The sequence below is a fragment of the Lissotriton vulgaris genome, chromosome 5, assembly GCF_964263255.1.
Source record: "Lissotriton vulgaris chromosome 5, aLisVul1.2, whole genome shotgun sequence".
Classification (NCBI taxonomy): domain Eukaryota; kingdom Metazoa; phylum Chordata; class Amphibia; order Caudata; family Salamandridae; genus Lissotriton; species Lissotriton vulgaris.
In genome coordinates this window covers 1,469,945,374-1,469,970,131 of record NC_141693.1, presented here as the reverse complement: position 1 = coordinate 1,469,970,131, position 24,758 = coordinate 1,469,945,374, and positions in this window count along the sequence as shown.

The following is a 24,758-nucleotide window of genomic DNA, read 5'->3' as shown; positions in this document are numbered from 1 at the left end:
GCTGTCACTGCTCTTCTCGATTCCACCAAGGCTTTTGATACCATTGAGTGGCCCTTTTTATTCTTTTTCTTTTACCCCACCTTCCGCTTTAGTGACATTTTAATTCGTAAGATATCACTCCTCTACACCAGCCCCGCTGACCGTCTTCGGGTCAACGGCCAGATCTCCAATCCCATTCTGGTTGAGCAGGGTACTCGGCAGGGGTCCCCACTTTCCCCTATGCTCTTCACCATTGCGATGGAGCCACTGGCCACTCAGCAACACCACACTCCGAGTGGTATTGGCTTTTCTACCCTTGCCCTTTTGGTTTCTATGTATGTATGTGGATGACATTACACTATACTTCCGCCACCCCAAGACAATCTCAGCCTCTGGTGCGTGAGATAACACAGTTCAGCGATCTGGAACAAGTCAGTTCTGTTCCCTCTTATGGATGCTACTAAGCCTTTTGCCCCTGACTTCCCGTTCGTGTGGACCTCCTGCCCCACGCGCTAGCTGGGTATTTGGCAGAGTAGAGACCTGGATGATCTATGGCGTGCAAATTTTGGGCGCACGGTGGATTGGCTAGTCTAAAATCTCACTGGAACAGACTTCCCTTATCCCTGGCTGGTCAGATCACTATCGCCATGATGGTGGTCCTCCCGAAGTTTCTTTACCTCTTTTTGAATATCCCCCTACTACTGACTTTGCTATTTTTGATAGACTCCGCTCCCTGATCATATCTCTCATGTGTGCCGGCAAGCAACCCAGGATTGCCTACGACATCCATGCACTCCCCATGTCAGTTGGCGGTATGGGCGCTTCAGATTTCAAACTCTACACCTTATGTGCTCAGGCCAGCTTTCTTCACTTCTGGATTCACCCCTCTCTATTTCAGCCACATGTCGCAGCCGAGACTGACCTCGCAGCCCCTTGGCCTTTGAATACTGCTCTGTTCGCCCCAGCCGCCCACCCACGGGCTGAGGTTGACACGGTTGAGACACTTCGCTGGGTCTGCGTCGCCTCTCTAATTCCACCATGCTATCTGCCAACACCATGCAGATTGTAGGTCAGCCTACATTCCCTACTCTCCAACCATCTGGCATGTCCATGCATGCTACCCGTCTTGGACTTGTGACACTGGCGGCTCTATATTCTTTCTACTCTCTTCCAGCCTCCTCAGGCCCTCTGGATACTTTGCTCTTTTATCAGCTGTGGGCTATCTGCAGGGAGTTACATCCCTTTCCCCCAGCCTCCTCCGTTGATGCCCAAATGAAATGCAATCACTTTGTCGACTGCTTCCATCTCCACCAATCGTGCTCACGTGGGGTGAGGACATTCCCCAAGCTGATTGGCTTTACTGTTGCAAACAGACTAAAAAGCTATTACCCAATTACCGCCTTTGTCTAATACACTTCAAATATTTACACAGGGTTTACCGCACCCCAGCTCAGCTACACAAACTGGGACTCATCCCCAATGATCGATGCCTGCGCTGCTCTGCCCCTGCTGCGGACTTCGCTCATTTGGCCTGGCTATGCCCTAGTGTCGGATTTCTGGCAGGAGGTCTGCGCAGCTATCGGAGATCACCTCCTCGCCGATTTGGCCTGACCGACTGTAATGCCCATTAAGCTTAGTTAAATTCTGCTCGGACTCCACTCACCATCTGACTTTAATGCTTCTTATTCTCGCGCGGCATTGTGTGTGGTGCAGACAGGCACCTAAATTTGCCCAGTGGCTCGAGGACGCCTCTATGTGTCAGACCCTACTATCGGAATTCTGGGACCTTATGCCTGCCAGATCTCATCCTCCTGATATATATTGGGAGGCCCCCTGGTGACATACCCTCATGCCTATTCTCCTCCCAGCCAGTCTGCCTCTCCCACACCCCCCACCGTCACTTCGCCCAAAGCAGCTGCCGGTGCTGGTCAGTAGCTTTCTTCCAATCCAAGTGCTCTGGAGTCAGTCCTGCTCATTCCTCAGCGGTGCCGCTATTACCGTATCCCTGCTCTATTTAGCTTTTCAATGTGATTCTAGTACTGTACAGGATAATGCCTTGATTTGTTTGATTCCTTCCCTCTGGTGTTGTGCCATGTTACTGATGCATACTGTATGATGCAGAACTTTTCAATAAAGGTTTTCAGAAAAATCAAAAAATAAAAACAGAATCTAGTTTAGGAGCACGCATTGGAGTCTTTTGTTGATGTCCGTTGGTTCAGGTAGAGTGGTGGTGACTTTCGTGAAGTTGTGCTCATTTAAAGTTCTGGTATTTGGCCTAGGTTCCCTTAAGGGATCAGTGGGAATGGATTCAAATGTGTTGCAAGTTTGATATGGTGGAGGGATGTGCCGGATCTTTTGAAAGTAGGAGAATGAATATCCCCATCAGACAGGGATTCTCTACATCTGGAGGGGCAAGAAGGGTCATTAGGGTGCAGAGCAAAGGCCGACCTATGGGGTGTGTGGGATAGAGACCTCAGAATATGGGCGGTGAGGGGGGAGCCAGGTACACCCACTCTTTTGGGAGTGAGTGGAAGGAGTGAGTGGAGATGGTGATTATTCAAAGCGGAGCAACCAAGTCTGGAGTTAGTGGATAGCTCATCAGTGATGTGTAATAGGCTACGTAGCTTTTCGTTTTCCCCATTGAGTAAGTTGAAAACTCAAGACCACAAATCTAAGTAACGCAGGGGAGGTGAAGTTCACAATAATATTCAAGTAAACCAGTACCTTAAAGTTCAGACAGGGACCTCAAGAGAATGTGGCGTAATACTGGATGGCAAATCCTAGAGGAGTGGCCCAGCCTCTTCTGTGCATGACAGGTCTGTCTTGGCCTTGGTACACGCCCGGCACGTCCCACGTTGCGGGATGCAGGCGCTGCTTTTAAACCTCCTGAGGAGAGTCAGCCCCAATGCTCACTGGGTGACATAGTCAGACTCCAGTGCAGTGTAACAAGCAGGTGTAGAATGCAGCAGAATTCATGAGCAGGAGGCCGCCAGGAAAATAACTCTCCCTGCGGGAAGCGGTGCCTCTTTTAAAGTTCCTACAACAATTCAGCCGCAAGGCTCACTGGGGGGGGTGGGGTGGTCCCACCCCCAGTGTTGTGTCACAAGGGGGCATTAAATGCTGCAGAATTACCAGGCAGAAGGCCGCCAGGAGAAGTGTGGCTCAATGGTTAGAGCGGTAGACCCTGATGCAGAGGTCTGGCCCGGGACCAGGGTTCAATTCCCCGCCTCGGCGGGTCTTGGGCTCAAAAATTGCACGGACCTGATAATTCTCGCCTCAGTGCCTATTCCAATCATGGAGTCCCACTCTGCAACTCTGGGCAAAAGCTTGCTTAATCTCCACAACAGCCCCCACAACGCTAAGGATGCCTGGCCTCCACCTTGGGGGTTCCCAGGAGTGAACGCCTCACAGGGAAAGCCAGGATGGGTTCGACAGCGGTATTCGTACAAGCGCCTTGAGACCCTTGCGGGTGAGTAGTGCGCTATACAAGTATCAATTTACATTTACAGGAAAATAGCCTATTTCGAAATGCTCTTTCATTGGTATCAGCCTCTTTCCAAGTTATAAGGATCGTCTGCTTCCTAGTGCGGTATGTTTGAGGTGTCCAGATGTTGCATATGATTTGTGCCACATTCATTGGTCATGCCCTGATTTGGATCTCTATTGGCACCATGTATGGTAGATGCTACAATCAACTAGTTTTATTCATTTTAAAGAGTTGGACCTGCTGGCCTTGTTACAGGATTCTGTTGCTTTGGTTAATATGACTTTTCATTGACTCAGATGCCGGTGGCCGCATATTGTGGCATTGTTGTACATTACAGGTGCCCTCCCATCAAGAATGACTAGCCGAAGCTTACCGGGTAGCTACATATGAACGCCTAATTTACAAGGTTCAAGTTCAAATCCAGATACTCACAAGGTTTGGGGGTCCATTGTTGAGCCTAGTTAAACTCTCTTACGGGGGGTATACTTCTTTTATCCGCTTATCCGTGATGGCAATTGGAGTGCTTTCATCTGTAATCTGAGTCCGTGATTAAATGTTTGAGGCAGGTGACAATTTATTTCTTTGTGGGTTGTGTTATGTTATAAGTGGGGAAAGGTTACCTCAGGCATTGCTTAAACTATATTTGATAAGCAAGATGGTTCTTATATAACTTATTGGTTTTTATTTTCCTATTTTCTTTCATTCTTTGTTACATTTTTGATGGTTTCTTTTTGGGATCCTATTTAGTATAATATTTGAGAGTGGAGTACTTGGTATTTCATTACAGTTGATTTTCATGTATAATAAAAATGCCAATAAACAGACCCTCCAGGATTTCGCTGTTTGCCGTGAAATCAGCACTTTTGTAAAAATGCCGCGATTTTTACATAAGTGCCTGCTTCATGTTAGGATGACACCTATTTTATTTATTTCTCCAGAAAATATGGTTTGTACTGGGTCGATAAGAGTTTATTTTTTTCACAAGATTAAATACTTGTATCTGTACATGCTGTTAAATTAAGTATTATGTTGCTGCCTATGAAGTGGGCCCTGTAGCATGCGATGGGGCTAGATTTATCACTGTATCGAATGCTCTGTCCGGAAAATTCTGTAGTTAAATTTCCCACATCTATGAAAACTGCAGCTGAATACTCGCTATTTGTAGGCTGCAATTTTCACAGTGCCATTCATTATGCTGCACCTTTGTTTTTAGCAATACGCTGTACCTTTCACAACATTATATAAAGGAAGATCTTTTTACAGTGCGCTCACAACCGGCCAGTCGCTGCCCCCACTGAAACCATATCCCAGGGAGAGAGAGAACTTCGGTTCTGGTGGTTCCACCAAGACTTAGCCTTTTTCCACATTATTCCAGCGAGAAATTAAAACTTTAGGTAAGTAGAAATTGGTTAGGAGGATACAAGACGCAAGAACCAGTGCAAAAATTGTACAGCAAAAACCGATGACTGTCTTTTCTATTGCAGTGCAACCTCTCCAGAATCCAGGAAATCATCCCAAATGTTTTGGATAGCCCCCTTTTTTTTTTGCTTGCTAGAAATTCCACATCAGGGGAAAGAGTTCATTGGCAACTCACCCTACCTTCGCCAGATTGCTTCAGTGATGGCCCCATAAGACTGTGTGAATGAAGAGCTCGTGGCCCCTGGATGACAAATGCGCCCCATCCCTATGGTACAGCTCTTTATCTCCACGACACCACACTATGGGTGCTTAAAGATGTAACTCTGCACTAGTATTATAGGCTGCCCCTGTGAGCTAAAGATCCTGATTTGCAGCCCAGCAAAAAACCCTTGCTCATCATCACATCACATCAGGGCCTATTTCAAAGTGGAATACTCTGCTAAAACAGTTTCATTGTTTTAAAGCTGAAAATGAATTATTAGTAGTAAAATAAAGTGCCGCAAAATATCCATATTTGTGCCGCTAAATTTTTATATTTGTGCTGCTAAATTTGATAACCCATGCCGCTATATCCTAGCGGGGGGGGTCTGAATAAAGAAATGTATAAAGAAAATAAAGTGGGCACCCAGTAGATCCAGGAAAGCCATATAACCCCCCCCCCCCCCCCTTTGCTTTTTTAATGTTTGGTGCCTCAGGCTTCCAGTGATCACAGCAGATAAGAACCAAAAAAAAAAAAAAAAAAAAACTGTGACCAATTGCCTCCAAAATTACCTGCCAAATACTCAACACAAAATCGTGATCGAAAACACACGCAATACCATCAAAATGAGAGGAAAATATACAGTTCACTGAAAACCCAATCTGTGAGCAAGGTGTGGGAAAAGAAAATGCGAAAAATACAAAACAGGAATGTAGTTAACAGAACTCTATGTTCAGTGATTCTTCACTGGCTGGAAAAAAAGAGGAATGGAAATAAATTCCAAGTATTGCCTGCTGGATTTCTAGAGGTCAATTGTGAGATTTATTTATATGACCGCTACATTTTAAGCCGAAGGAGACTCCAAATGAAAAGACAAATTCCCATGGAAAGGTGATAATTGCTGTGTAAATTACAGTACAAGTAAGATACCAAATGCCCATAAAAGTTTGTTTCTAATACCCAAAACAGATTTGCTGCTCAAAATCCTTTTCCGTTGTCAACGAGAAAATACCAAAAAGGAAAATGCATGCATTGTAGTATCTTCTCATTGACAACGGAAACGGATTTTGAGCAGCAATTCTGCATTAGGTATTAGAGACCAACTTTTAATGTGCATATGGTATCTTCCTTCTACTGTAATTTACACAGCAATTATCACCTTTACATGGGTATTTGTCTTTTCATTTGGAGTTCTTTGTTTTAACTGTTTCGAGAATCAAAATGTATTAGCATCACTGAGGATCCTGTGATAAAAGATGTGCAAAGACTGGGCCGCTGTAATACAAAATTCGACAATAGGAAGCCTTGGACCTCTAAGATGGTCAAATCTTACTGCTGGGTTTGCCTTTTGCAAGTCTCACTTGAGTTTCCAGTCACCATATAGCTCCGTCTGGAAATGTGACAATCACAGTATCTAGCCATACCTACCAAATTGAAGACTCAAATGTTTATGGAAAACTTGAACAGAAAATATTTGACAATTAGGCAAAACATACATGCCCCCCCAACAAATGCAGCAGTAATGGTAAAGAAGCATCAGGTACTTTACATGGGTGGCCGATGAGGATTTATGGCTATTATATGGCATCCATCATCAAGACAAGCACTCCCAACTTCTAGTTCATTGGTAGGTTCCTCTGAAGTATATATAATTGATCCTATTAATATCATTTCTGCTGTTATATGTGACCAAAGTTTCTTACCACAGGATCTACAACAATAAACATGGCATATCTTCGCCAAACCCAAGGCAATACAGTGAAAGCTATTTGCTACAAACAAGTTGGACAGGACAGCCGTCAGCAACAACAAAGTACTTAAACTTTCTTTGTAAGGGAAAATAGTGGGACATGGTTCAACAAGACATGTCCCACGTAGTCCTTTACTACTGATCTCTTCTAGCCACTGCTTTTCCATTAAAAAAAATTAGGAGTCATCACAAAACAATTCTCTTTTCTTTTTAATACAAAATACAAGCAAAGAGTACACATACATAAAACAGAAGCTCTGGGGCTGGTACATGGCCTTAAAAACGCTTTAATAAAAGAAAAGCAATTTTATTTTCTTTGTAGGTACACAGACCACAGAATGGGAAAATTAAAACTATCACAAAGACTAGCACACAAATTTCAAAGCAAACGCAAGGACTGCATCTAAAATTTTACAAACTTGGCCAACATAGCTCTGGTTTACTTCATCCCCATCCACGATATTTTTGAATGTATATATAGTTTTTTTTTTAAATAAAAACATCACATTGAAACTGATCTCCTAGTACCATGCGTCAGATTTCAGCACTGTCAAGGTATCCCAAGTTATCCTGCCCCACCCCAGACTTCAAATACTTCCACCCGCACAAATAATGTTAAAAAAATTAAACCGAAGAAAGCAGACCAATGACTAGACACACCCTCACAGGAAGCGGGGAAAGGAATCTCAAAGCTAGTAATCGTTGCAGCTAGGTCACAGGCCCAGCCTCAAGCCTACCTCACAATCTCAACACTAAGAGTAACATTTGAGGGATCAATCTAGAAATCAAGAAGTTTCTAGAAATAAATATTGCATCCCTTCAATAATTATGCCTCTGTTCAATAGATAAAGCAATAACTGTATTAAGTTCAGATAACAGTTGGAGGGCTGACTGTTTACTAAACCATTATTCAAATGAGCAAATAACCAGTTCTCTAAGTCAACTAAACCTCTACCCAGGAAGCACAGACTTGCATGTGTGCAGACCAACATCACCACAAAAAAGGCAAGTCACTTAAAACACAACAAAAAACAGCTCATCAGTTTTGGAGCATCTAGAGAACCGATCCAGGATGCCACCCAAAGGTTAGTGGTAAACTGAAAAACTGCCAGTCTGATTCTGTCTCGTCAAACAGTTTTGAAGAGGAATGTGCATACCTTTATTCAAAAGCCTTAAATAGAATACAAATATTCAACCACGCCACCAACAACGAGGCAGTTCGTTTTTTGAGAGGGAGGAGGTGGCGAGTAGGCTAGAAAGTGATTTCTTTCATAACCTCCGAAAATCCTACATCTGCCAATACACATTTATAATACATGCCTATTTCCTCCGAACAGGCCTTTCTTTGCCTTGTGACTGCATACAGAAAAACAGCAATGTCACAAACACCCTTGGCACTGCAAGGCACATCTGATTGCAAGGTTAAAACTAGCTTGGTCTGCTTTAAAAGGTTTGAATCAGAATACAGAGTAGCTTCTAACAAACAATTAAGGCTTTGAATAATCTGCAGCTACTATAACTTGATCAGTGACAGATTAAAGAAATCCTTAATAAATCGCTCCATGATTAATGTTGTGCTTGCTTCATGCTAAATCTCCCCTCCCCCAATGTACACACCTGGTTACAAAAATAAATTCCGTTGGAATACACTCCATAAATTGTTGCCTGGCAATCAAGGCCCATTTCAAAAAGAAGTCGAAAAAACTACTCACATTTAGCCAATAGGCACTTGTAAAACTGCAAGCACATTTCCAGCCCTTCTCCCCATCCCTAACAAATTAAGAAGTAGATAAATACAACAAAAACAAGATATGATCAGTTACAATTTTGAGCTCAGATCAAAGAACACAACCCAAAAAAAAGAAAGTGGAAACACAGATGGTCCAAACTAACCATGAGGTTGCCTGACCAACTATTATCAAAGCTATGCAACCTTATTCACAAATTCTCGTTTTACCATGTACACTGCCTAAATAACAATTCGGTTTTACGTACACAGGTGCCGGAAGTAAATAGGTTCTTCGTACAAGAAAAGCAAACGTATGTTAACCTGAAAAAAGTAACGCCCATACCCCACAGCCTGCAGAAAAGAATTCTGTGCTATGCGTTACAATCTCAGTTCTTTTTAATGTCCTGGAGGAGGGCAGAAGCATTGGTAGTTCTGGTTCAAGCGTAGGTTTCTTTGAAACTGAAGTAGTGTTAAAAATAAAAAAGGAACCGGCTCAAAGGGAGGGGTGGTGGGCATTAAATTTAACAACGGAGGCTGGATTAGCCACGGGTGATCTGAAGCAATACTGCATCTCTCCAACTATCATATACAGAGTTACCTTTATTAAGGTCACCCTATCAAACTCTATGCCAGGTGCCAAAAACAGCAAGCAGGAACTCATGTGGCAAAATATCATGAGTCATCATCCAATTGTACAAGGGAAGCAGACAGAATCTTTATCATGAAGTTTTGAAATGTACAAGTCAAACCGCAATTCATTAACAATAAAACGCCTCATAACCTGCACTTCAAATACACTGGAATATAATAGCCTCCCAATAGTCTGCCCAAGTATCTTCAGCACAAAATTAGATAGCAAATAAGCAACCTAAACAAGACATTGAAGAGGCTTTGATTGGCCATTGGGAAAAGCAATGACAGCCATCAGTAAATGACCAATGGCATCATTCCAATACTTGCGTAGTCCTTTTATTAAAATGTTAAAAAAAAAAAAAAAACAGCATTTAAAGCCCAAACGTCAAGTCAAAGCCAATTCATTTCCCCTTCAATATTTTTTTCTTATTTTTTTTATATAAAAACCCCATCTATTGCCCAATGTGGCTTCTTAATCCTCAGCGGATTGGGGCTCTTCATCAGAACCTTCCTCTTCGTCTCCAGATTTCTCTGCTGGAGGGTCGACAGATTTCTTTTTTTCTAAGGGGCTTACAGATTTCTTCTTTTCTGGTTGTGGGCTTTCTGGTTCTTCATCTTCTTCTTCCTCTTCATCCTCTGGTTCATCCTCCTCTTCATCTTTCGGAGGAGGAGACTTCTCCTTTGTAGCCTTGGGAGTAGGAGCTGGACGCGCTTTCACTTTGCTTTTCACTGGACTGGGAGTAACTAGGAATTTAAAAAAAATTATAATAATTAGACCCCAATCTAAAAACTAGTAGCAACATACCCAGATTGTCAATTATTGCAATTCTACTACAGCCAAGGCAAATTGGTGAAGGCACATCAAACCCAGTCAAACTTCTACCAGGCTAAAGTAAAAAGATCTAAAGTGCCTACAATAAAAGAATTAGACAGCAAATGATAAGAGTGGGTTAATAAACGCAGCAAAACAATCTAAATGACCTTTTGGAATCATATTTAGGGTAGTCTGAAGAATGCTCCTATAGCCATGAAAGAAGGGTATAGAAGGAAAAAGCATAGCAAAGATGCACGTGAAGCAAACTAGTGGTATATATCAGTTTGATTTTGGAGCTAAGCCTTACTGTTTAAGTGGCCTGGTTCCTGCTCTATTGGGGATTAGGAGCAATGAAAAAGAGACCTTTCAGGAGATCTAGAAGGTCTACCAACAGGTTGATTCTTCAAGTGAGTTTTTTTTGGCTTGTCCAACTTACAAATCAAAAACTTCAAGTATGGATTGTTGCTTGCAGTTTGTTTTTCATTAAATTGTCAGTATAATTTAAGATTCCACAGTGCTGGTTACTAGCTACTTACAACACATAGTAAGCAATTCAGCCTACTGGATTACACCTCTGCCTCCCCAAAATAAACAATTAAAGTACAATCGATGCTCAACTACACCAAAATCGAATCAAACTCCATTATTCGAGGGACACATTTGGAACGTTACATCCCTGACAGCAGAAATGCCCTGTAATACTAATTGCAGATGGATAATTAGTACTTATTTGCAATGAGATTAAATAGTATCTTACTGCAGGATGGGCATGGAGTAGGGGTTGCTTGACCAAGGAAGGGGGGTAATATTGTCACAGTATTAAAAGTTGGGGGAGAAAATGACAAGAGGTGTTGTAGTTCTAAACCAGGGGTCTCCAAACCGGCCCTGGAAGGGCCGGATCCATGCCAGATTTTTTAGATATCCTCATTGAAATACATGTAGTTCTTTAAAAAATCTGGCATGGATCCGGCCCTCCAGGACCGATTTGGAGACCCCTGTTCTAAACAGACAGCGTCAATATTGGGCCAGTAAGAGTTTATTTAAAAAACAATGTTTTGTTTTTTTTAAAAATCAAGGACTAAATTGTGCAGCTGGTTTGTGCCAGAGCACAATAGTAATCTGGTTAGCACACGCAGAAGGAAGATTTTGCAGAAGGTCTGGATACTATATTCCGGTCTTAACTGGTGACAAAAGTGAAGGGGCACACGTTCAATACCAAAATATTTTCCTCCAGTTCTTTTGCTTTAAGCTTGACACTGCAGTTAACTTGTAACAATTTACAGTTATGGCCTATTAACACACAGTTGTAAAAATGTTTGGAAGGATGGGAGCAGGAGGAATGGTGCCAAAATCACAATCTTTACACTTAACTACAGTACTCCGCAGTCTGTCTCATAGATAGACACGTTTGATTTAATTCTACTCAGGCTGGGACCCCTCAACAAGAAGCAATAAAAACTGCAGCGGCAGAAACCACTCATTCAACATTAAACTCCACTATCCTAACCGGTTTCATGGTTTGGTGCTAGGGCAGGATTTTAGTTTGGTTAGCACAAATGAGCAGTAGAGATTGCGGAAGAGGTAGCTACTACCTTTCTGTCTTAACTGGTGACAAAAGAGAAGGGGCACACAATCCTCGCTCCAAAGGACACGGTCACTACCAAAACATTTCTCTCCTCTTATTTTGCCTAAAAAGGTCATACTCACACTATGCTCACCAACGCAGTTAGTTCGCAACAATTTAGTTATGTCCTACTAATACGCAGTTGAAAAATGTGGATATGGAAGGATGGTAGCAGAAGTGGTGAAAAGAAATACCTACCGATACCTGCTTGACGTATTCCTACTCATACTAGGAAAACTTAAGAAGCATTAAAAACCACTGTGAAGGGTGTGGAAGTTGAGAAGGTATATGAACTTAAAATATAGGAACGCAATGAAGAACGGCCTTAAAACAACATTAGGAAAGAGACAAATGATTAAATATCTAAACATGGGGAAACTAGGCTGAGGCAAAACTAGCTAGACTCATTTTGAAACCAAAGTCATTTCTTTTTTTTTATATATCATTTTTTTTCTTTAGTCAATCATATTAAATGCTAGCTACATATACAAGAGAATAAGAAAGAAAAATTACACAAGATACATGTCATGCAAGCAAAGCATAATGTCTGAGTTCAGTTTCTGTTTTTCACCCCCCCCCCCCCCCCCACACACACACACACCCTTGCCCCCGGACCATGGAGTACAAAAGCCAAAAAAATAAAAAAAATAAAGTCAGATTGCGACAAAGAATGAAAAAGAATAGGAAAAAAAAGAAGAAAAAGCAAAAGGTGAGATAAAACCGCCGTGTCCAAATTGTTTCACCCCAGTATGACCGTTCTCCTCAAAAAAGGTTTTACAACATAGCTTCATTAATCCAGGTGCTGATTGGGGGCCAGATATCCCCCCCCCCTCTTTTCCTTGCTCTCAAACCTCTGCGTTTGTATATCTCTTTCTCCCACCAGTAAGTAGCTAGAAGCTTCCCCAGCCAGCAGTGCACTGAGGGGGGATCTTTGTCTAGCCAAATAGTTGCAATGGAGAGCCAGAAAACCGCCATCATAATAAAGAGCAAGGTCTTGCTAGGCGCCGTCAGAGCCTGGTTGCTTACCCCCAGCAAGATAACTTGCGGAGACAGCAGAATATTATAGTTCATGATTTGATTTGTCAATCAATTCAGTTAAACAGGGGCAGGTCGCAAACATATCATATGGACACTGTCGGCGGTGAGCACTCCACAACGAGGACAGTAGATACCTGTAGAGCCCCCCCTTTTAAAGATCCGAGAATGTGTAATATATAGATTCATCCATGTTTTAAAACATTGAACCTGTATATTGGCGGAAATAGCTGCTGTTAGCGTAGCAGCAAGGAATCCTCACACACTCCTATATCCGCCTGGACCTTGTCCTGCCATCTATCCTTATGTTTAGTGAGGTCGTCCTCCATAGTTTCGCTGAGCAGTGTGTAGTAGTTGGATATAGATACCCCTGGAGTCCCCAATGCAGCCTCCATCAGGGGAATGTTAAAGCTCTGAATTTTGACAAAAAATCCCTAATCTGTAGAAACTTAAAAAACTGATTGTTACCCTTTCCTTTTACGGCGTCAAATGATAAAATTGTATTATCCCTCATTAAGTCCCCAATGGATCCGATTCCTTTCTCCCTCCAAAGTTCCATATAGCCATCATTAAAAATTTCAGGTAGGAGTGAATTATTTTGTAAGGGTGTATACCTATAAATCCTATTCATCTTAAGTTTTTTCCTAATCGCCGTCCAGATTTTAAAGGCGCCCAGCAAGACCTTGAACTTGACTCTTAAAATAGGCAAAGTCGATGTGCCGCATCAAGCAGCCTTTTGCCTCACTTCCGAGCAGCAACCTGTAAATAGATGGATAAGAGCTGACTGGCACATCTAAGGAGCCTTTCCCTAGCAGGTCAGTCATCTGGCATAAATTCACAGCCCAATAAAATATCTGGATATCTGGGACAGACCACCCGCCTCGCGTCTTAAGTAATGTCATATATTTCAGCGCTCTCCGCTGGTGTTTCCCAGCCCAGAGAAATTTAGAAATAGCTTGATTAAAGGCGGAGAGCCAAAGTTTGTTAACCTCCAGCGGGATTGACCTAAAGAAGTATAGGATTCTAGGCAGAAACAGCATCTTCATCACGTTACATCTTCCCAATAATGTCAGATTTAAACTGTTCATTCTATTGAAGTCCACTTTAGTCTTACAAAGCAAGGGCTCCAGGTTACATTGCATGATTTCGTCTACATTTGCGGAGATGTCCACCCCCAAGTATCTAGCCGTGTCAGTAACTACTACCCACCAAGGCTGCCCAAGAATTTTTAACAATCATGGTTTTACCCCGGTTTAAAAAATAGCCAGAGACTGCTCCGAACTTTTGGGCCTCGAGTTCCACTTCCTTTATTGAAATCGCGGGGTTAGTGCGGTTACGGCTAGATTGTCGGCATATGCTAAGATTTTTGACCCCCCCCCCCTGGCATTGGAAATGCCCTGATATTATAATTCACTATGATTATCCTGATGAATGGGTCGATGTATAGCGCGTATAGCGTGAACAATAGGGGGGAGCACGGGCACACCTGCGTAGAGCCACGAGTGATTTTGATTATATCCGACTCCCCACCCATATCGTAATCCTAGCTTCGGGGTTTTGGTACATGGAGCCTATTGCATTGATGACTACCCAGACCCTGCCTTACCATAGTGGCCCACAAAAAGAGCCAGGAGACCCTGTCAAAAGCCTTCTCTGTATCAAGAAAAATGGCTGCGACACTGTCTCCAGACACCTTTGCCAAGTCAAGCAGAGTGATAATTCTTCTTATAGGACCTACCGTGCCCCTCCCAGGTACAAATCCATGCTGGAATGGAGAAACTAGTTTACCTATGATTGATGACAGCCTATTAGCCAACGTTTTTGAGTTGATCTTAAGGTCACTGTTCAAGAGTGTTATTGGCCTATAGGATCCCAGTTCGACTAGGGGTGTACCCTTTTTTGGGAATACTATAATGTTTGCCCCTCTCCAAGAGACTGTGGTAGCCAGGTCCCTTTGAGCCCTTTGGAAAACTTCCAGCATCAAACCCATGATCTGATCTTTAAATTTTTAATAAAACTCCCCTGGAATTAAGTCTGGACCGGTAGCTTTACCTGAGGGGGACATATCTATAGCTGTTGAGAGCTCTTCCCGTGTAATTGGTTCGTCTAATCTCTCGTTCTGCCCCCGAGAGCTGGTCCACGGCTATCCCTGAGAGATGTTCCTGAATTTCCTGTGGACCTCCCTGGGCATCCTCGGTGTACAGCTTTTGATAGAATTCCTGGAACGCTGAGATGATATCCTTTTAGTCTGAAACCAGACCCACCCCCGGGTCTCTGATCTCCTTAATTCCTGCGTGGGCTATTTTTTCCCTTCTACGTGTTGCTAGCATGTGACCTATTCTCTAACTGCTTTCATAGACCCGGGTTTTCCACGCCATATATTTGCCAGCTGCTTTCTTGGCTGAGGTTTGTGTAATTGAAGCTCTGGCGATTGTAACTTTTACCTGCATTGCCTTGGCCGCCAGGCCAGCAGACAATGCCTGTATAAGTTGGTCCTCTGCCGCGCCTAGATCTCTATATTGTGTTTGCAGCAGGCTTTTCTCCTCTTTGAGACTCCCACCCAAACCTGTTAGATTCACCTCTTAGTCCTGCTTTCATGGTGTCCCACACATTACTTGGGTTAGTACGTCCCACATTATCCTCCATAAACCTAGGGATCCACTCCCTAATCTGCCGGGTATATTCTGGGTCTGTTAAAAGTCCACCGGGTCTGCCTGAAAGGGAACTCAATCTCTAGTTCGATCCCCAGGGGGTCGTGGTCGGACATAACCTTTGGGAATAGTTCAATGTTACTCTTTGTGGCGATCTCTTGTGATACCAAAAAATAGTCCAACCTAGCATGTACCCTATGCGGTGCTGAGAAATATATATACCCTAATTCGGACCCCCTAAGCAATGCCCACAAGTCCTCTAGACCATGCATTGCTTGCAGTTGTGACAAAGACTTAAACACTTTGGGCTTCCTACCCTGATAAACTGATTTCCTGGAGGCTACCTGACAATTCAAGTGCATATTTAGGTCTCCGCAAAAGATTATGGGCAAAGTCCAACCTACTAATTCGGAGTTGCGCCAATCAAATAGTGCTGGATCATCTAGCACTTAGCCATAAACCGAGCACAGGGTGAACCTTTATTCCCCATATACCCCTGTACTTTGACCCATCTGCCCAGACTATCCGCCTTGCATTGTGTAAAAGTAAGACAGCTTTTTGTCCCAATCCTAGCCAAAATAACCACCCCTTTCGTGAGAGTCTCTTGCGATGTGTTGGCTACAACATAATACCCAGACAGCTCGAGTAGCCTTTTTCTGCTGCCCTCAATGTGTGTTTCCTGGATACATAAGATATCGGCGCTGAAGAATTGCACAGCCACACTCACTCTTTTTTGAGGATCATTTAAACCACATATATTAATAGAGGCTATTCTAATTTTCTTCATTTATACCTTAGTGATACTGTCCAAAACAAACCACCCTGTATAATAGCAAAATTGTGCAATCCCAAGCCCCGTGAGTAACCTACTTTCCCCTTTCCCGGAATCCCACCCCGCTCCCTGCCCTGCCCACCCCCTCCCTTCAAAGTGGCAAAATAGGTCCGTAGACCTTTGGGATGCCTCCTGCATGTTGTTGCACCCCTAGCTGCTCCCTCTCACGACCACTCTTATAAATCTGAAAAAGAGAATTAACCAGAATTATACCAAAGAAAGAAAAAAAAGCCTGCCCAACCTGTGTGCACCCGTTTCTCACCAACTTAACCCATATTTCCTTACATCCCTATTCGTGAGTTCACTCAGATACTCCTGTGCTTGAATTTCTGATGTAAACATTCTGATCGACCCCTTGCGATTAACTTTCAACCTAGCTGGGTTCAAAAGAAAAACCTCACATCCCTGCTGTTGAATAGGAGTGATAAGAGAGCGGAGTCTCAATCTTCTCTCTACAGTTGGATGACAAAAGTCAGGGCGTACAAAAAAGGAATGTCCTGATGCAGATCCTCGCATCCGGCCTTGCTTTCTCAAAGATGGCTTGTCGCAGTAAAAAGTTCCCAGAGAAGATCAAAATGACTCTTGGCTTTTCTTCTTGGCCTGGTCTCTTCTTGAGCATTAGGGGGAACCTGTGGGCCCTTTGTATATCGGCCTCCCAGTTCCACTGGGCTAGCTCGGGAAAGGCCTCTCGAAACAGCTTTAATACAAAACCCCGGAGATCATCGCCTTCCTCTTTTTCTGCAATTCCTAAAAGCCGTAGATAATTCCTTCTCGGTCTGTTCACAAAATCCTCCAACTTCCAGAGGACGTCGTTCATTCGGTTTTCGTTAGAGGCTGTTTGTTTGTCCGAGTTATCCACGCTTGCTTCCAGGTGCACTATGCGTTCCTCCAGTGCAGGACTCCGTTCGCTGATCTCTGAGCAAGTCTTGTTAACCTTTCTAACAGCGCCCTGGAGTTTTCTGGTAGCCGCGTGTGCTCGGGTTCTTGGCGGGCTTCAGACTGGATTTGTTTTAAGGTAGTGTAGATCATAGCCATAGATGGATGACCACCTTGAGCGCCTTTTGTTCAGTTTGCCTCGATGGTGCTATCCTGCGCCTGTAGCATTTCAGACCCCTGGGCCTCTGTTAGGTGTGAGCCCGAATAATCCCATTTCAGCTGATTCGACTGGCTGCCTTCAGAGGTAAATCCCTGATCTTCCCCCAGATTTTTTAAACCTTTCCTTTTGGTGCGGAAAGGAACACGCCTCTGCGTGTCGGGTTTTTGGGTAGGGCTTCCACTGTCTGAAGAGGACTCCCCAAAGCTGCTTTTCCAGCTCTCTTCTGAGATGTCTGATTCATCCGTCATTGAGAAGAATCTGTCAGTTTCTGGGGTCGGAGTACCTTTAAGTTCGGGTTGATCCTGGAGGAGTATATCGGATGGAACACGTGGTTGCTTGTCGCCCTCAGCCTCCGACTGATCTCTTGATTGCCCCTCATGCTCCGCAAGAGATTCCTCAGCAAGTAACAGTTTCAGGTCACCATTAGACTTGGGGGTGTATTAGGGGGGGCATTGGTAAAGATGTTAGCTAATTCGTTAGCAAGTCCATTGATTTCCTCAACCCCTGTGCTAGCTGTCTTGACAGAGTTGCTCATACCAATAGTATTTTTTGCCTCGATATTTGTATTTCTAAATCGCAAACAATCGCTCCGAAAGGAGCATCCTGGCGCTAAGTAAACAGAGTGCAAAGATCGGAAACAGAGAGGAGACTATATGAAGGACATTACGTAATCGTCAGAAAGAGAATAAATCCACGTTTTGAGATGTTTTCTAAATTGGTTTTCCTGGGTTAGGGATCTGAGATGGTTGGGAATAGAATTCCACGCTTTACCAGATAAAAAAAGACAAAGACTTGCCTCCTTTAGTCTTAAGTTTGAATTTTAACGGCTTGATCAGGTTCTGACCCGAGGATCTTAAGGTCCTTACGGGATTGTAGTGTGGAAACCGTTTGATGAGATAAAAATCGGGCCAGTGTCATTGAATGCACGGAATGCTATAATTAAGATTTTAAACAGTATTCTTTTGGGGAGTGGTAACCAATGAAGGGTTTTGAGGGCGGCGAGGCAGATCTCCTAGGTAACTTGAGAACAAATCTAGCTGCTACGTGTTGCACGCTTTGGAGTTTTCTGAGAGTGTTTTTCTTTTTAACGCCTGCCATCAGACCGTTGCAATAATCAAGACGTGCAAGGATTAAGGCCACTGCCACTGCCTTTCTTGAGTCTATGGGGAGGAAGTCTAATAACTTTTTCAGTGACTTAATGATATTAAAGCAGCTTCCTGCAACATTCCTGACATGTTGGTCGAAGGATAATTCGGCGTCAAATAGGACGCCAAGATTCCTCGCTGATGCAACTACTTGCGGTGACGCAGGGATGTACTCAGGCCACCATTTGCTGGGACAGAATTGGGGTTTTTACCCATGGGAAGAATTTCAGTCTTACTGGTGTTGCATTTAAGATGGTTTTGATCCATCCAGCAGAAAACAGCTCTTAAACATTTCTTCAAATTCAACTCAGCATCTGTAGAATTGTTCTCCAAGGGAACAATAAGCTGAGTGTCATCGGCATATAATGTTACTAATATGCCGTATGACTCCATTAAGGAGATGAGAGGGACCATGTATATATTGAACAATAAATGGCTCAATATTGAGCCCTGAGGGACTCCAGAATGTACCTTCTCTTTGGAAAGAAAAGTGCCCAGAGAGATGGTCTGAGACCTGTCTGCCAGGAAGGAGATTATCCAATCCAATGCAACATCTGTGATTCCTAGATCTCTAAGTAGATCAATCAATAGGGAGTGGGAGATGGTATCGAACGCCGCCGTAAGATCTAATAAGATCAGGACGACATTCTTCCCCTGATCTTGTAAAAGCTTTATTGAATCAGTGAGTTCAATCAGGGCAGATTCCGTAGAGTGGTGTGAACGGAAACCCGATTGTTGAGGATGAAGGATATGATGTGGGTCTACCTCATTTTTTAATTCTTTATGGACCATTTGTTCAGTGATCTTACCCAGAACGGGGAGGAGTGAAATCGGGCGCAAGTTACCAAGGTCTGTAGGGGATTTATTTGCTTTTTTCGAGAGGTCTCACGATAGCATGCTTCCATTCGCTAGGCACAACGCCTGCGCTCAGGGAAGCATTAACAATCTCATTTATGATGGGGTTGACCACCTCAATTAATTGGTGGAGGATTCTAGGGGGACATGAATCCGAGGGGGCACCAGATTTACATGACATGATTGCCTCCCGGGTCTGGAGGAGCGTGACCGTGAAAGTTCTAAGACAGCCCTTCAGGTTCTCTCCACAGTCCGATGGAGTAGCGAACAAGACTTGACAAGGAGCTTGGAAGTCCTTTTGTATTAGTGAGATTTTTTCTTCAAAGAAATGCGCAATCTGATTGCAGAATTCTAAGGAAGGTGGAATTTCTGGTTGTAGGGCTCTGGGATGGGTAAATTACTTGACAATGGAGAATAACTTTTTTTGCTTTTGTTTGGCTGTATTAATAGCATTGATCTAAAAGTTCTTCTTAGCTATTTTAATCGCCGTGAGGTCAATTTTCCTCTGCCAGGTATACAGGCTTCTTTCTGTCAGGTCATTCGTTTTTCGCCAGCTACGTTCTTTTTTTTTTGCACAATAGACGAAGTTTTGCTTAGCTCAGGTGTAAACCAAGGGGCATTTTATCTTCCCTTTTTTCCCTTTTCCTTGAGGGCGATTCTGTGGAACTCTGCCCTTAATCTCCTGTCGCATCCACGTATGAAAGCATTTGCAGCCCTGGGCAGCATCACCAGGCATGGTGGGGATAAGTGCGGCAACAATAGGGTTAAGCTTCAAGTTAGCCTCTACTCGCGTCCAGTTAACATGGTTCCCTAAATTATGAGTCAGTTTGACTAGAGGTTGGGGCTGTGAGAGCTTAATGTGAAAGGGGACCAAAAAGTGGTCTGACCAAATCTGCGGGACAGGGGGCTGAGTCTCTAAGAGGGGAAAATGTGTGCATATTCCGTCCAAGGTGTGGCCGGCTTTATGGGTGAGCTGTGTGACTGTTTGTTGAAGGTCGAAAATCTCCAAGGTTTGGAGAAAATTCAGTGCCTGTGTGTCAGATGTAGATTCCAATTGTAAATTAAAGTCACCCAAAAATGTAAAATGTGGATAGCCAACTAAGAATTGTCCTAAGGAGTCACTTAGTGAGTCTAAAAACGCCAAGGCACTACCTGGAGGGCGATAAATCAAGCCGCCTGAAAAGGAAGATGAATCATTTAGCTTGATAGAAAAGCCCAAACCTTCAACCCCTTTTAGGGGAGCTAAAGTAAAGGTGTGACATTTTATATGGCTTTTGAGCACCACCGCTACTCCTCCTTTTCCTTTCATTCTATCCTGTCGGAAGATAGTGTAGCCAGGTGGAAGGGCAGCTGCAACGTCCGGGTTGCTGGACTCTGTCAGCCATGTCTCGGTTATGAAGAGACAGTCTAAATTTGAGTCTACAGTAAGATCATTTATATCTTGACTGTGGCAGCCCATGGAGCGAGAATTTATTAGCCCCCCTTTGAAATGTGACGTAGTCGCAGTAGTATTATTTGGGGGGGAATGTGTCTTAACTGGAGCCCAGGGTGAGGACCACTGACAGGATCTGCACGAGTATGGTCTTCTAATTTTAGCCATGTCAATCCTACAAGGACAGCCTATGGGCATAGTGAGATTCATAAGCTCGCTTACCTGGTAAGGACGGGGAGATAGTAATTGAACAGCGCCTGGCGCGGACGGGCACAGACTGGCTTTCCTTTGGCACGCCATTGTCGCGGCCGCCCGCTGCGCGAACGGGACCTGTTGTTATTCATATACTAGTGGAGAAGGGTGGGAGGCGTCGCAAGACTGGAGCGCTACCCTTGTTCCAACCCAAGATGGCGGCCGTCCCTGTGTCCGATCGTGTCAGCTGCCAATCGCTGTGCGTGGACCAGGGTTCTAGGAGCTGCACGGGCAGGAGTAAGTGTAATTAAAATGGGGAAAGTTAATCTTCCCAGAAAAGAGACGACGCAACTACAACACCATAGAAACAGTTTTTAAAATAATCAGCCTAACCCCCGGCTTTCCGCCTCAGGGGAAAAGTAAAGCACACTGAGCATGTGCGCGCGAGAGAGCGGGCCTGTTTTGTACCTGGGAGGGCGGGAGGCGTCGCAAGACTGGAGCGCTACCCTTGTTCCAACCCAAGATGGCGGCTGTCCCTGTGTCCGATCGAGTCAGCTGCCAATCGCTGCGCGTGGACCAGGGTTCTAGGAGCTGCACGGGCAGGAGTAAGTGTAATTAAAAAGGGGAAAGTTAATCTTCCAAGATAAGAGAAGACGCAACTACAACACCATTGAAACCGTTTTTAAAATAATCAGCCTAACCCTCGGCTTTCCGCCTCAGGGGAAAAGTAAAGATCCCTTTTATCCCCCTGGTCTTCTTTTTCCCCCCCCGTGTCCTTGGGAGTTTTGGCATTTATGTTAGTGCTCATAGCGTTGCTGGCGCTTTTGCCCTTGCTAGTGGGCAGTCTGGGTTCCTGCGCTTGGAGGGTGTTGTTTCCCTTACCTCCAAACATCCCAGGAACGATTGGAATTCTGCTACGTGCACCTTTCTCCGACCTCTGCTCGTTGACTCCGCTCTGTGCTGTTCTCTCCCCCTGGCTACCAGCCTTGAGCAGCCATGCTTGTCGATCCAGATCACAGTCGGCGCTGGATTCCAGGGATTGCTTCGCCCCAGTGCGACGGTCACGGAGACAGGTTTCGCTACTCCGGGCCCCTCCGCAGCTTTCACAGTATTCCCCTTTGGAGGCATGTTTACAGAGACGTCCGATGGTTTGGGAAGTTTGTGCCGTATTCTGCTGCCTTGAATCCAGCCTCGTTACGTGTCGGACAGACACCGCCGATGCTCTCAGCTCCCTCAGCGCTCGAGTTGCCAGGGACAGCGCGGCCGGAGAGAGCTGAATCCGCATCCGTGAAGGCAAAGCCCCCTCGCCAGATAAGCGAAATGTTTTTTTTTGTTTTTTTTTTTTTAACCCTGAGAGGGTTGCAATAGTTCTCTGAATGACCCGCTGTTATCTGTTAAGCCGGATGCAGTTTTCCTCTTGGTGCGGCTGGGTTAGCTTCCAAGTTTCCACCAAACTTAGAGCATCTTTATCATTTCATAGCATTCTCTTTAGGTGTCCTGAAAACATTGTTTTCTTTGAAATACAATGAGTGATGTTCAGTATAATTTTTTTTAAACTATATTAAGTAATTAAAACAAACTGAATCTGAATTCTACATAAAGTTTGTCAGTGAATTTCAGAAGAAAACTAACATCCGCCCCATAAATGTTAGTATTGATGTCTCGGATAGCAACCTGTGCATCTTTTCTACTGGTGTAGCTTTCATTTCTTTTATGAATTCCATTTACTGGAGCAATTATGAACTTATTTGCAAGTTGACTATTTGTCACCAAGATAAATCTAGAACAAGCATCTGCAATGCAATCAGTCTTGCATTTGTGAGAGTTAGAGATATTGACATTGTAAATGGCAATGTCTTTTACCCATGCGTTTTGGTTTGGAGTGGATGTATGTGGTTTGGAGTTGAATTATGTGGGTTGAATTTGCATCGTTGGTAGCAGAATTGTGTGGGGTGGAACTGTGTAGTGTATTTGTGTAGTGGAATTATGTGGCATGATGAATAGATATTATTAGTGAGCTGCACAGAATAGACAGAAAGGAAGATAGAGAGGGAGAGGTAGTTTGTGCACAAAGTGGTGAATAAACTCCAGACAGAGGAGCAGAAAGTGTGAGAAAGATAAGTGAGAGCAGGCCATAGACGCATAAAGAGGGTGCCTGGGTATGCAAAAGACACCTCAAGAAGAGGAGAGCGTGGGGTTGAGGGACGGAAATCTTCGATAGGCTCACGAAAGAAACAGTGCGTGAAGACCTGAAGTGAACTAATATGAAAGAGGCAGGAAGAATGGGTGAGAGCGCGAGAGAAGTGTGAGAGTACACGAGAGGGAGGAAAGAGTAGGAGGGGCACCCGAGGGGGTGGGGGGGAGGAAAGAGGTGGACAAGTCCACAGCATGAGGAGGTAAATGAAGGTAGCATGTGTGACAAGGCAGTATAAGGGAGGAATGAGAGGGGCCAGTGGAATTGCGAGATGAGAGGGGGTAGCCTCTCTAACAACGGCAAACTGGCCTCGCAGTGCATGTTCACCCCGTGAGCCGAGACCATTTCCTAGTAACTGGAGGAGTGAGTACCAGAGACTACTGTGCCCACAGAGCCTCCATTATTTTTGAGGTTAGAATAATAAGGCTTATAACCACAATTTGGATTACTGGCAGCTGTAATGGAGAGAGTGCGCCAAGCCATCCGAGAAATCTGTTCCAACAAAAAGAAATGTCAGCATGCCAGAGAGGCTCAGTGCTCCCGGGATGATGGACATAGTGGATCAAGCACTACAGTGCAGTCAATCCACCACCAGGGGGTAGTGAGGAGAAACACTTAATGCGAGAAGATAATTTTTTCACAAAGGTCAGTGTAAAGTAGCACCTATGCCCTAAAATAAATAGGGTCAGATCAATTGACCACCACAAGCATGTTAATGCAGCTACCTCGAGGTTTAGTATCATGTAACTCTACTGATTAATAGTACTGCCTTGTGCTCAAACAAAACTGGGCAAGCCCGCCCTGCCTAAAGGAGCTGGCCCCAGGATACGGAATGATGGAGGTGGGGCTTGACTCCGGGATCTCGTCCTCCCACGCTGCCAGATGTACTGGGAGCTATGCAGGGTGTTAAGTCTGACCTGGCCAGGAGCATAGACTCGGTAATGGTGAAGGTCTCCCTGCTGAGCTGAGGGCTTATCTGCGGAACATGTGATCCCAGGTGGGGGGTGGTCACAGCTGGACTAGCATCAGACACAGGTTATCCAGAACAGGTTCTGTAACTGCCCGTCACAACCAAGGAGCTGGAGGCCAAGTTGGAAGACCAAGGAGGGCCGCTCCAGACGCAATAACGTTCGAATCATTGGGGTACCAGAATCCGCAGAGACCGGCCATGGACCTATTAGTGGAAGATCTCATAATTAACACGCTCCAGTCCTGGGGCCGGTCTAAGTACTTCCCATGGAACGGGCCCATAGGCTCCTTGACACCCAGCTGCGCGATTCAACGTGCCCCATAATAGTAAGAATATTCATCTTAACAGAGATGTGATTCTGCAGTCTGCTCGGAGCCCTTCGCGCTAAAGTATGAAAATGCTGTTATCACTTTCTTCCCAGACTTCACCCAACAGAAGGTGCAACAGAAACTACAACCGTTTTTCGAGGTGAAGGCCCTTAGGGCCAAAGAAGTCAACGTCAAATTCTTTATACTCTCACGTGCAACACTCCAGATTGCAGCGGATGGCAAGGTGTGGTAGTTCTCCATTCCTGGAGGAGGTAGGGGATTTAATGGATGGAGGACAGCAGGACGATCGCAACACACAAATAAAGGCAGAGATAGGTCGGCAACAGCTGAGATAGACATAACCGCAGATAATGGAGAAGGACTTTCTAGTAGTACAGATACCCCTACAGCCCG